This window comes from Felis catus, chromosome B2 (assembly GCF_018350175.1).
Source record: "Felis catus isolate Fca126 chromosome B2, F.catus_Fca126_mat1.0, whole genome shotgun sequence".
NCBI lineage: Eukaryota > Metazoa > Chordata > Mammalia > Carnivora > Felidae > Felis > Felis catus.
In genome coordinates this window covers 39,967,862-39,981,077 of record NC_058372.1, presented here as the reverse complement: position 1 = coordinate 39,981,077, position 13,216 = coordinate 39,967,862, and the positions used below count along the sequence as shown (strand labels likewise).

The following is a 13,216-nucleotide window of genomic DNA, read 5'->3' as shown; positions in this document are numbered from 1 at the left end:
GATAGGCATCAAGATCAACTAGCATTTGAAGTAGTAATAACACAGGCCTGCAGTGTTAAGAGCCTAGACTGAGGGGGAGAGAGTAGCAGTAGCAATGAGGAAGGTAATTAGGTTTAAGAACCTTGGGGGTGTGGGGTGCATTTGATTCCATTCTCTTAAATGAGCTACTGTAACAAAGAACTTAGCCCTCAGTCTTATACTCTCATTTCTGAATACAAATTAGTAGGCGTTGGCAACCTGACTTGACTGTGACATGAATAAGGTGTTAAAGAGAATGCCAGGTTTTCAAGTCAGGTGAATAGGAGTGCCATATCTAGGCCTGAGGTCTGGTGGGAAGAAGTGCAAGTGGAAATTAGTAAATTTGAACAATAATTACCTGTGAATGTCATGGTTTCTTGGAGATACGAATATCTGATATGTCTTCTGTATTCCTTTCTTTGTTTTTTGACATTTATCTGAATGCCCTGTAATCATATCATATACTATTACAGAAAGTTGACTTCACTCAGTCACATGATTTCTTGGTAGGTAATATATATTCATGTTTTTAAGCTAATCTTTAGTATTTTTAAATTTGTAATTTGAGGGCCTTTTTTTTTTTTTTCCTTTTTGGAAGCACGTACTCTGATTTTATTAACACACAAAGTGTTTTTACAAGTCAGTTCTAAATGAAGAACCCAATGTAAAAGACAGTAATGGACAATTCACATAAAGAGAAGAAAGATCAATAGTCACCATAATTAAAGGCACACAAACAAAACACATACATATATATATATGTATATATATACATATATATATATATATATACATATATATATATAATTTTTCAAATGTGAGGTTGAAAATTATTTAAGGATGTGTCAATCCCCAGTACTAGGGAAACACATTTTCAATTACTACTGATGGGAAGTGAGGGAGGGAGTATAAATCAGTGCAACCTTCTTGGAGGGCAGCTCGATGATATCCAAAAATTTAAATGCATATATCCCTTGACACAGCAATTCATCTTCTGCAAATTATCTCATAGACACCCTTGCATAAGTGTCTCATGATAGATGCCAAAGAATACTCATGGTGCATTGTTTGTAACAATAAAACACTGAGGATAGCATAATTCTTCATTAGTAGAAGAATTAGTTAAATGGGATTATGCAGTCCATATCATAGAATATGATATAGACTTTAAAAAGAGTGAGGTGAAGCCAGATATATGGGAAAATGTCCAAGGTATGTTAAGTTTAAAAAAAAAAAGATGTAGAATAAGATGTATGATAAAGTTTGATTTATGTTACAAATTAGGTTTCTAAATGCATAAGATATTCCTGGAAATGTGCTCCAGAAGAATGCGCAGTTAACAGTAGCTACCTCTAGAGAGGCAACAGGGTTGGAAACCAGAGAGATTTACTCTTGCAGTTTTTATATTCTGTACACATATTAGTTTTATTATTTTCTTTAACTTTATTTACTTTTGAGAGAGACAGTACAAGTGGGGGAGGGGCAGAGAGCGAGGGAAAGAGAGAATCCCGCTGTTAACATGGAGCCCGTCGCGGGACTCAGTCCCACGAAGCAGGAGATCATGACCTGAGCTGAAATCAAAAGGCTTAACCAACTGAGCCACCCAGGTGCCCCTAATTTTATTTTTTTAAGTGTATAAAATTAATAAGAAAAAACAGGACTCCAGTTATCCTTTGCTAAACATTTTTTTTTTAAAACTCTACCCCCAAGATGGGGCTCGAACTCACCACCCCAAGATCAAGAGTATTACGCTCTACTGACAAGAGTCAGCCAGGTGCCCCTCCTTTGCTAAACTTAAAATGAACCTTGCTTTCCATAATTAAAAAATTATATTATAGAAAATTTCAAACCTTATCTATACCCCTTCCCTCTTCCTTACCTTAGTCCTGGATTATTTTGAAACAAATCTTATACACTGTATTATTTTATCTATAAATAGTTTATCATGTGCCTCTAAAAGAGAAGAATTATTTTTATAAACCTAACCACAATAATTATCATGTATGTAAATATTGACAGTAATTCCTTAATGTCACCAAATATCTATTAGTCAATGTTCAATCTCCCCAATATTTCATTTTTTTAAATAGTTTGCTCGTTTGAATCAGGATCCAAGTAAAGTTCAGACATTTCAATTAACTGAGAGTATCTCTCTCTGTCTCTTGCCTCCCCCCACTCTTTTTCCTTGAAATCGATTTGTCCTATTTGAAATCATTTGTCCTATAGAACTTTCTTCAGCCTGAATATTGGTGACTATATCCCAGTGTCAGTTAACCATTATTAGGTTGTTTATTATGTTGTCTGTAAATTAGTAGTTAAATCCAGAGACTAATTAGATTCAGGTTCCTTTTTTTTTTTTTAAGTTTATGTATTTATTTTGAGAGAGAGAGAGAAAGAGTATGAGTAGGAGAGGAACAGAGAGAGAGAGAGAAAGAGAGAATCCCAAGCAGGTTCCACGTTGCCAGCACAGAGCCTGATGGGGTTCTCAAACTCACGAAACTGCAAGATCATGACCTGAGCCAAAACCAAGAGTCAGACCCTTACCCCACTGAGCCCCCAGGTGCCCCAGTTTCTATTTTCGAGGAAGCAATGCTTGTGAGTGTTCGTATATATTTCCATCATGAGGTACATAATGTCTGGTTATCTTTTCTGGGTGATATTGGTAGCTTTTGATGATCATTGCTTAGGCTCACTAATTCATAAGAATCTTCCATAAATGGAATGATTAGCTAGTGTTGGAAGGCTCCCCAGAGGAAGGATAAGTAAGAGCCAGACCAAGGAAGCAGTGGGTAGCCAGAGCAATGATGAAAATGTTCTAGGGGAGGGAGCAGCTTGTGCAAAGGCCTAGAGGTGAGAGCAAGCTGTTCCATAGGGGAACTAAAAATAATTTAGAACAGTGGGAGCATAGCTATGGTGTGAGGAAAGTGGGATGGGCTAGAGAGGTTCAGGACCAGACTATGAGAGACTTGATGGGCCATAGCAAGGAGTTTTGGGGCTTTATCCCCAAGTCAGTGAGAATGACATATTTGGGTTTTAGGCTGAATTCAGGAAAGCCTGTTGAAAAGCAGTTTCAGGGGTGCCAGCCTGGCTTAGTCTGAAGAGCTGCAACTCTTAATCTTGGGGTCATGGATCTGAGCCCCATGTTGGGTATAGACATTACTTAAAAATAACATCTTGGATAAAAAGAAAAGCAGTTACAGTATTGTGGGCTAGAACTGATGGTGGTTTGAATTAGATTCGAGGCAATGGAGATGGAAGTAGTCTTGTCCATTCTTTGAGAAAATGATTACTGAGCACCTGTTTTTGGTGGGTGCTGTTCCAGGCTCTTGGGAGTCAACAATTGGCCAAAATAGTCAGAACTCCCTGCCCTCATAGAGCTTACACTCTAGTGGGAGAAAGACAATAAATACGTAAATATATACTATGCTTACATAGTGGTAATTGCCAGGGAGGAAGATAAATCAGGAAGGGGGATGAGGATAAGGGAGTGTTATGTGGGGAACAATTTTTTTTTTAATGTTTGTTTATATAGTTTGAGAGAGGGAGAGAATGAGTTGGAGGAGGGGCAGAGAGAGGGGGAGAGAGAGAATCCCAAGCAGGCTCTGCACTGTCAGTGTGGAGCCCAATGCGGGGTCCCATCTCATGAACTGTGAGATCATGACCTGAGCCAAAATCAAGAGTCAGAGGCTTTACTGACTGGGACACCCAGGTGCCCTGGGAATAATTTTTTATATCAAGTGATGAGTGAAGGCTTCACTGAGAAGGTAACATTTGAGCACATATCTGAATGACATGAAGAAGAAAGCCATGTGGACTTATCTGAGGGAAGAGCATTTGAAGCAGCAGAAACAGAATTGCATGAGTCTTGGAATCGGAGAGTATCTGGTATGTTGGAGGAACAGCCAGTGGCTGGAGAGGAATATGTGAGCAGGAGAATAATGGGAGCTGGGCCGGAGAAATAACCTTATTGGTCATTGTGAAATTGTGATGGAGGGAAATAGAATCAAGTTTCAAATGGAAGAATCAGTAAAATTTGGGGATCGACTGGATATGGGTAGTGGTAAGGAGGAAAGAGATAGGGAACACAGTAATCTCGTAACATGAATATTTTGACTTCATTTAAGAGAATAAAGCAGCTGGAGCAGATAAGCTTAGATACCTATTATCATGCAAATCTCTTTTTTATTACAACATTGGGAAAGAGGTAATATTGATTATACCCATTATGAAGGGAAAGAGTCTCTCATCATAGAATGGATTTTCCTTTGGTTTTGGTAGTTCTCTAATTAGGGACAGACTTGACTGTTCAGCAGCCAGGAGAATGCCTGAATAATGGGGTAGCAGTGTTAGGCTAGATATGGATGGAGCCCTTAGGGTACTGAAAACTGCCCCCTGACACATTACCACATCCTAGATACATAGACACACACATCCCATTTGCGTTTTGTTCTTGCAAGCGTTAACATATCTGCCAAATTCCTAGTTGACATTAACCTAGTTCAATAGTATTGCAACTGCTTCTACTGAGAGAAGAGTCATTATGATTCTGTGTCTGTTCTAAGCCTGGTTTTAGGAGGTGCATCCATTCCTTGAATCCTCATTTACTGATGATCTGCATAACTGTGTGATGCCTGAGTTACAAAAAGGACAATGACATGGTCATTGTTCCAGGTCTTGAGGACTTCAAAATCTAATAAGGTGGACAAAGGAAATCAGGGACCACAGGGAGGCATGCCATAATATTGGGTGTGAGGAAGGTATGATGGGGAGACCAGGGAAGGATTCCTTAAGCTTTGGGCTGAGTGAGGCAGATTTCAAAAAGAAGAGGAGAAGTTCTGAATCCATGGAGTTCTCATTTGCTGCCTAATCTGTTTGTAACACTCCTACTTCTGTCCTTTCCAAGTCCCTCAGACCCATCTTCCTAAGGAAAGTTGTGTTTACAGGTCTCTGAATGACCTTCCTTGTTCTTTCTCAGTATTCTGTAGACTGTAATAGCCAGAAGGAAACAACTACAGGGTCAGTTAACAGAAGGCAAGTAGTATACACAGGTTCACATGTAGTTTATTTTATATCAATTCATAATTAAAATTAATAATACTATCGTACAAATAGAACTGTATGGAAGTAGCGTTAAAAATAAAGTGGCTTCTATCCTGTAGAATAGCATTTCTCAAACTTACGACATTTGTATACCACTGTTATGATTTTTGTCACATACGGGTAAAATTTGTAGAGTTACTTAATATTTTTCTGTAAGCCAAATTACTTTTTTTTTTCTAACTTAAAAGCCTACTCACCTTAAAAATATTCATGGAGTTATGGGTTTTCTGTTCTTTTATCAAGCACATTAAAATAATATGTGACTACCTATTAGAAAATATTTGCCCCTGGAGAGTGCCATTTCTTTCTGTCTTTCTGCCTGCCTGCCTTCCTTCCTTCCTTCCTTCCTTCCTTCCTTCCTTCCTTCCTTTCTTTTTTTTAGTTTATTTATTTATTTTGAGAGAGAGTGCTAGTGGGAGGGAGGGTGGCAGAGAGAGAGGGAGAATCCCAAGCAGCCTCTGTGAAGTCAGCGCAGAGCCCAATGCTGGGCTCAAACCCACTAACTGTGAGATCATGACCTGAGCTGAAATCAAGAGTTGGATGCTTAATTGACTGAGCCACCCAGGTGCCATGAGAGCTCCATTTCTAGATAAGACAGAGCGTAAGCACACTCTCCAATCTCTCCCACTGTACGCAGCTAAAAATCTTGGTAGAACACATGGAATAACAATTCAAGGACTCTGAAAAGTCAGTAGTAGCAGGTAGATTAGAGAAGACCAGGATTTGAAGTACCACCATCCAGGTGGGAGTTTCCCTTTTTTTAAAATTTCTAGTGTCCCTTGGCCTGGATTCCATGCAGCCCAAACCTGGAAGTGGGCACCTGGCAATAACAGAGAGAGCTCCAGGATAAACCCTCTGGTTCTGACTTAAGTGGAAAAGGAGACTCCGTGCACTCAGAGAGAGTGGTAGAAACTGCCCCTTTTAAAAAATTTCTCTGCATTCTCTCATGCCCCAACCCCCAGGCAATCTTGTGTTGGTGCTGGCAGTGACATCAGTGGGGGCTTACAGATGCCTAAAGCTCTAAAGGAGGGGAAACTTTCTCTCCGTTGGAGAAGCTGTAGTCCTAAAAAGGTGGGGTGAACACCCATTGCTTTTTTTCTTTCTCTCTCTTCCTGCTGCCTAGCTCCCAAATTATGTGGGAGAAAGAGATAACAATAGCCCCAGGCTTCTGGCTGGAAGACAGGAAAGGGGAGCTCCAAGGAACTGAAAAGTACCCAGGACACAATGGAGAGGGAGGAGCTCAGGAAAGCAACCCCACAAGGTTGTCTGTGAACTCCTGGGCTCACCCCCAAACGGCACAGGCGTGGATCTGTTCCCAAACAGCACACCAAAAACTTCTGAGTATTGAACTCTGAGATGAATCACTGTTCAGGCCCTAGACTGGCCACTGGGTTGTGCTCATGCCAGACATATCTGAATAGCTTTGCAAAGGCTTCGAATGTGGAACTGACATTTAAATCACACCCCACAGCAGGTTGGTTGGAACTTGGAACCTGAATGCAAGCAGGTCGATCGCCGCTAAAATAAAAATATCAACATTTTCCATAGGATTTTAATAAGATGCAGAGTCTCATAATATTAAAAATGTCCAGGGTAGAATATAAAATTATTTAGCATACAAAAAAAACCCAGGAAAATCTCAACCAATGTGAGACAACCAATAGATGCCTACACTGAGATAATACCTCTTCTCCATGTGTGGACCATGCCCTTCATTCAATTTCATCGGCAAGCCCAGGCCACAGGCCCACTGTTGGACTAGTGACCATTGCCAGGGAGTACCGTGCACAAATTGGCTGAGACTTCTCAGGGCCCACCTCTGGAGCTAGTGCTGAAGTCATCTACTCCTGATGCACATGGCCCTATGGAGGAAGCATGGCTACTCAAAGTTAAGAAACAAAAACCAAAAACTCCTACTTCCAGACTTCATAAAAACTTATCTAAGTCAGGTTCTCCGATTTTAAGAGACTTTTCTATAGTGAGGTACAAAGAGGACTGAAAAGAGATAACCTGTCAGGTGGCTCAATACAAATTTTATTAAGCCCTTTGTGTGTGTTCCCTTTGTATACGATTCTATTTTTATTTTTTAGGCAGATGGGTAAATATGCTTCAAGGCCAACTGTTATTTTAGCACTGAGATAAATAACCAGTTGAAGAATGCAGATGTAGGGAGCCACACACGTTAGCCTTTGTAGCTGAAGATGACAGCCGCTGACCAGTAATTGCTATCTCCCAGCGGGTCCCCACCAGCTGCCTGTACTGGTCCGGGATCTATAGCTGCAGACTCCATGTACTGAGTTTGGCACAATTTGCACCTGCTCTCCTCTCTTCAGAAAGAACCATTCCAGGTGCTCATCCGTGCTCCCTAGGTTTATCTGTCACTGTGATTTCTGTGAGTTCCCAGTGGTGCTATATCATTTGAAGTTCTGCTTTATGTGTCTTCAAAGTGTTTCTTTTTCCTATTCTGCTAGAATTATCTCTGTTCAGCTCATCACACATCAGCTACTTAGGAATGCAGAGCAGAGAATTTTAGAAAGCATGCTTGAGAGAAAGCCTGCTGAAAGTGGCAGAGCTTATTAATATTACAAGTTCTTAAAAAAAATTTTAGTTTATTTATTTATTTTGAGAGAGAGAGTGCGCACAGGGGAGGGGCAGAGAGAGAGGGAAAGAGAGGATCCCAAGCAGGCTCCCCACTGTCAGCAAGGAGCCCGATGCAGGGCTTGAATCTACAAACCATGAGATCATGATCTGAGCCGAAATCAAGAGTCGGACACTCAACTGACTGAGTCACCCAGGTGCCTCTTTTAAAATTTTTTTTAAGTTTATTTATTTATTTTGAGACAGAGAGAGACAGAGAGAGTACAGGAGGAGCAGAGAGAGAGAGAGAGAGAGGAAGAGAGAGAATCTCAAGGAAGCTCCACACCATCAGTGCAGAGTCTGATGTGGGGTTCGAACTCACAAACCATGAGATCATACCCTGAGCTGAAACCAAGAGTTGGACACTTAACCGACTGAGCCACCCAGGCGCCCCAATATTACAAGTTCTTAAAGCCGTAAGTGTGTCAAGCTTCAATTTGCGCAGGGATAAAGGGGTCAGAATGAAGGTAGTTTTAAATTGTAAACAAACTTACAGCGATCAAATGGCAGGATCAGATTTTGAGGGACTAACTAGTTCTATTTTACTTGAAGAGTTGAGTAATAAGAACCCAGAGTAATAATTTGCCCCAAAGTAACCTCTACATTAACTTAATAACATTTGACCAATGGGAAAGGGGAGTTTATGGGAGTCAGGTGGCAAGGTCTGAGCAGAGAGCAAGCTAGCCACAGTCCTCCCTTTGTTGGCAGTGTCAGCTTCTGATCTGGAGCAAGTCACAGGATTACTCTGTATGTTGACACTCATTTCTAGAGTCTAACTATATGCCCAGCACTGCTGTACGCATTTTACATGTGCTAACTCGTTTAATCCTTACAACAACACTATGAAATAGAAACTGTTATTGTTCTCATATTATGGATAAGGAAATTGAGGCCCAAAGAGATGATTTGCCCAAGGCCATATACAACAAGTAAGGACAGAGCTAGAATTCCAAGCCAGGCAATATGGCTTGACCTTTTAACCACTATGCTATATTGCCTCTCATGATACGTTAAAAATACCTACTGTAACTATTTTACAGAGTTGTAGGAAGCCGAAATTATAATAAAAGCACTTTAGTGAGGAAATAATGCTCTCCAAAAGAAAACTATAGCATAAGAACCCAACACCGGTGCTGGCAATTACTATGAGAAGCCCTTCTCTAGCGAATTGTGACACGGAGAATCAGAATCATAAGGTTAAAAGGCTCTTCAAGGCTATGTTCTAAGAAGGCTTTATCTGCTAAAGTAACCACTGTTTTAGTAGTTCTCAGATTTTTAAAATTTCACAGATCTATAAAATACACACTTGCACACACATACACGCACCCCAACCCAAACTACCATCTGCTATCATCACCATTACAGAAAGGGCAGTTCATACCAGGAACATTGGTGAGATAGAATCTAATAAAGAACAGTGTTCCATGAACAAAACAAATAGGAATTTTACCCTGCTCAGTGAGATTATTAGTCTGAAGATTAGTGGTTAGGGAATTCATTCATCTGGACTGGTAGGTATAGATCCTGTTGGGTTAAGAAGTTATCTTGGGGTAGAGTGACCTCCCAAATGATGGCATCAATCATATCAATTGGAAGCATGTTCAGGTAAATACTAGTTGAACTGCAGTTTACCTTGCTTCTTAGTAAAGTGTTTAGTGTTTGCCTTGGCAACCTTACCAAGATGCCTTTACCTATCTAGGTTCCATGTATTTATTTCTTATCTTCCACATGAGATTGTGAACTCTGAAGTGTTGAGTCTTGTTTGTGTTGAACAAACATTTTAGTGCCTTTTTTTTTTGATGAGGTAAAAAAATTATATGAAATTTACCATCTTAACTACTTTTAAGTGTACAATTGGTTAGTGTTAACTATATTTACTAGTTAAACAGATCTCCAGAACTTTTTCATCTTGCATTTTGCAAACACTCTACCCATTAAAGAACAATTCCCCTTTCCCCCCTCTCCCCAGCCCCTGCTAATCACCATTGTATTTTCTGTTTCTATAAGTTTGACTAGTTTAGGTATTTCATATAAATGGAACCATACAGTATTTGTCTTTTTTGTGACTGGCTTATCTCATTTAGCCATAGTCCTTCCTCAAGGTTCATCCATATTGTACCATGTGTCAGAATACTTTCCTTTTTTTTTTTTTTTTTTTTTTTTTTAAGAGAGAGGGTGAGGGAGAGAGCATGCGGAGGCAAATGGAAGAGGGGCAGAGGGAATGGGAGAGAGGAGGGAGAGAATCTCAAGCAGGCTCCATACCCAGCGCCGAGCCCAACACGAGTCTTGATGTCATGACCATGAGATCATGACCCTTACCGAAATCAGGAGTCAGACACTCAACCGACTGAGCAACCCAGATGCCCCCAGAATACCTGCCTTTTTAAGCCTAATATTCCATTGAATGAAGATACCACAGTTTATCTATACATCTGTCAGTGGACATTCCTCTGATTAGTGATGTTGAGCATCTTTTCATATATTGTTGGTCATTTGTATATGTCATTTTTGGAGAAATGTTTATTCAAGTACTTTGCCCATTTTTAAATTATTTTATTTTAATTTTTTTGTTGAGTTGTAGGAGTTCTTCTTTTTTTAATTTTTTAACATTTATTTATTATTGACAGACAGAGAGAGACAGAGCATGAGCATGGGAGGGGCAGGGAGAGAGGGAGACAGAATCCAAAGCAGGCTCCAGGCTCTGAGCTATCAGCACAGAGCCTGACACAGGGCTTGAACTCACAAACTGCAAGATCATGACCTGAGCCAAATTGGACACTCAACCGACTGAGCCACCGAGGCGCCCGAGTTGTAAGAGTTCTTTATATAATTTTATATAAAGTTATCAGACATATGATTTGCAAGTATTTTTTTCCATTCTATAGGTTACTTTTTTACTCTGTTGATTGAGTCCTTTGATGCACAAAAGTTTTAAAGTTTGATGTAGTCCTCTTTGTCTATTCTTGCGTTTGTTGCCTGTGCTTTTGGTGTCATATCCAAGAAATACTCGCCAAGTCCAATGCCGTGAATCTTTTCCCTGATGTTTTCTTTTAGGAGTTGTATAGTTTTAGGTCTTACATTGAGGTCTTTAATCCATTTTGAGTTAACTTTTGTCTGTGGTGTAAAGTAAGAGTCCAGATTCATTCCTTTGCATATGGATGTCCAGTTATCCCAACATCATTTGTTGAAGAGACTGTCCTTTGCCCACTGAGTGGTCTTGGCAACCTTGTCAAAGATCATTTGATCAGGGGTGCCTGGGTGGCTCAGTCGGTTAAGTATCTGGTTTTGGCTTAGGTCATAGTCTCATGGTTTGGGAGTTCGAGCTCCACATCGGCTGTGTGCTCACAGCACAGAGCCCTGTTCAGATCCTCTGTCCCCCTCTCTCTCTGCCCCTCCCTGGCTCGTATGCGCTCTCTCTCTCTCTCTCTCTCTCTCTCTCTCTCTCTCTTTCTCTCTTTCTCTCTTTCTCTCTTTCTCTCTCAAAAATAAACAAACTTACAGGGCGCTTGGGTTGTTCAGTTGGTTAAGTGTCTAACTTCGGCTCAGGTCATGATCTCGCGGTTCGAGTCCTGTATCGGGCTCTGTGCTGACAGCTCAGATCCTGGAACCTGCTTCAGATTCTGTGTCTCCCTCTCTTTCTGTTCCTCCCCCACTTGCTCTCTCTCTCTCTCTCAAAAGTAAATAAACATTAAAAAAATAAACTTAAGAAACAAAGATCATTTAACTTTATAAACAGGGGTTTATTTTTAGACTCTTTGTCCTATTCTGTTGGTCTATTTGTCTTTATGCTATTTGATTACTGCAGCTATGTAATAGGTTTGAAATCAGAAAATATGAATCCTCCAACTTTCTTCTTTTTCAAACTTGTTTTGGCTTTTTGGAGTGCCTTGAGATTCCCTATGAAGTTTAGGATGATATTTCGGCCAAAAATGCCACTGACCTTTTGATAAGGATTTTATTAAATCTGTAGATCATTTTGGGTAGTGTGGACATCTTACACTGTTGTTTTAATATTGTTTTCTGGGGCACCTGAGTGGCTCGATTGGTTAAACAGCTGACTCTTGATTTTGGCTTAGGTCACGATCTCACAGTCCTTGGGATTCTCTCTCCTCCTCCTTCTGCTCTTTCCCCGCTCTTGCTCTCTTTGTCTCTCTCTCTAAATAAATAAATAAATAAATTTTTTTAGGGGCGCCTGGGTGGCGCAGTCGGTTAAGCGTCTGACTTCAGCCAGGCCACGATCTCGCGGTCCGTGAGTTCGAGCCCCGCGTCGGGCTCTGGGCTGATGGCTCGGAGCCTGGAGCCTGTTTCCGATTCTGTGTCTCCCTCTCTCTCTGCCCCTCCCCCGTTCATGCTCTGTCTCTCTCTGTCCCAAAAATAAATAAACATTGAAAAAAAATTAAAAAAAAATTAAAAAAAATAAAAAAATTCAATGTTTATTTATTTTTGGGACAGAGAGAGACAGAGCATGAACGGGGGAGGGGCAGAGAGAGAGGGAGACACAGAATCGGAAACAGGCTCCAGGCTCCGAGCCATCAGCCCAGAGCCCGACGCGGGGCTCGAACTCACGGACCGCGAGATCGTGGCCTGGCTGAAGTCAGACGCTTAACCGACTGCGCCACCCAGGCGCCCCATAAAAAAACAATATTTTCTAATGAACATGGGATATCTTTTTGTTTGTGTCCTCTTTAATTTCTTTCAGAATGTTTTGTAATTTTCAGTATACATGTCTTTTACTTCATCGGTAAGGCTTATTTCTAAGTATTGTATTCTTTTTTATGCTCTTGTAATGGAGTTGTTTTGTTAATTTACTTTCAGATTGCTCAGTGTTAGTGTATGGAAACACAGTTGAGTTTGTGTGTTGATTTTGTATCCTACAACTTTTCTGAATTTGTTTCTTTCTGTGTGTGTGTGTGTGTGTGTGTGTGTGTGTGTGTGTGTGTGTGTGTAACCTTTAGGCTTTTCTACATATAAGATCATGTCATTTGTGAACACAGGCAATTTTACTTCTTTTCCTTTGTGGATGCCTTTTTTTCTCTAATTGCTCTGCCTCAGACTTCTAGTACCATGTTAAACAGAATTGGTAAACACGGGCATTCTTGTTCTTCCTCTTAGAGGAAAAGCTTTCAGGTTTTTACCATGGATTATGTTAGCCATGGACTTTTCGTAAGTGGTCTTTTTTTTTTTTTTTTTTTAAGTGTATTTATTTTGAGAGAGAGAGAGAGAGAGAGAGAGAGAGAATTCCAAGCAGGCTCTCCATTGTCAGCAGAGATCTCACAAATGGTGAGATCATGACCTGACCCAGTATTAAAGAGTTGGACATTTAACCAACTGAGCCACCCAGCCACACTGATAAGTGCTCTTTATTATGTTGAGAGCATTTCCTTCTGTTTCTAGATTGTTGAGTGTTTTTAATCATGAAAGGATTTTGAATCATGTCAAATGTTTTTTCTGCATCAGTTGA

The 13,216-nt window shown here is 40.4% G+C and overlaps 1 protein-coding gene across 13 annotated transcripts in view; it reads left to right on the top strand.

The window, feature by feature from the left end:
• Positions 1-13,216, top strand: part of USP49 (ubiquitin specific peptidase 49) — a 95,714-nt gene that overhangs the window by 41,063 nt on the left and 41,435 nt on the right. The window contains exon 1 of one of the 13 annotated variants that reach the window (XM_023253963.2): positions 8,057-9,360. The exons of the other annotated variants lie outside the window; for them this stretch is intronic. The gene's annotated coding sequence lies outside the window, so the exon portion shown is untranslated. Of the gene's footprint in view, positions 1-8,056; positions 9,361-13,216 lie in introns of those variants that run through there. 13 annotated transcript variants of the gene reach the window in all.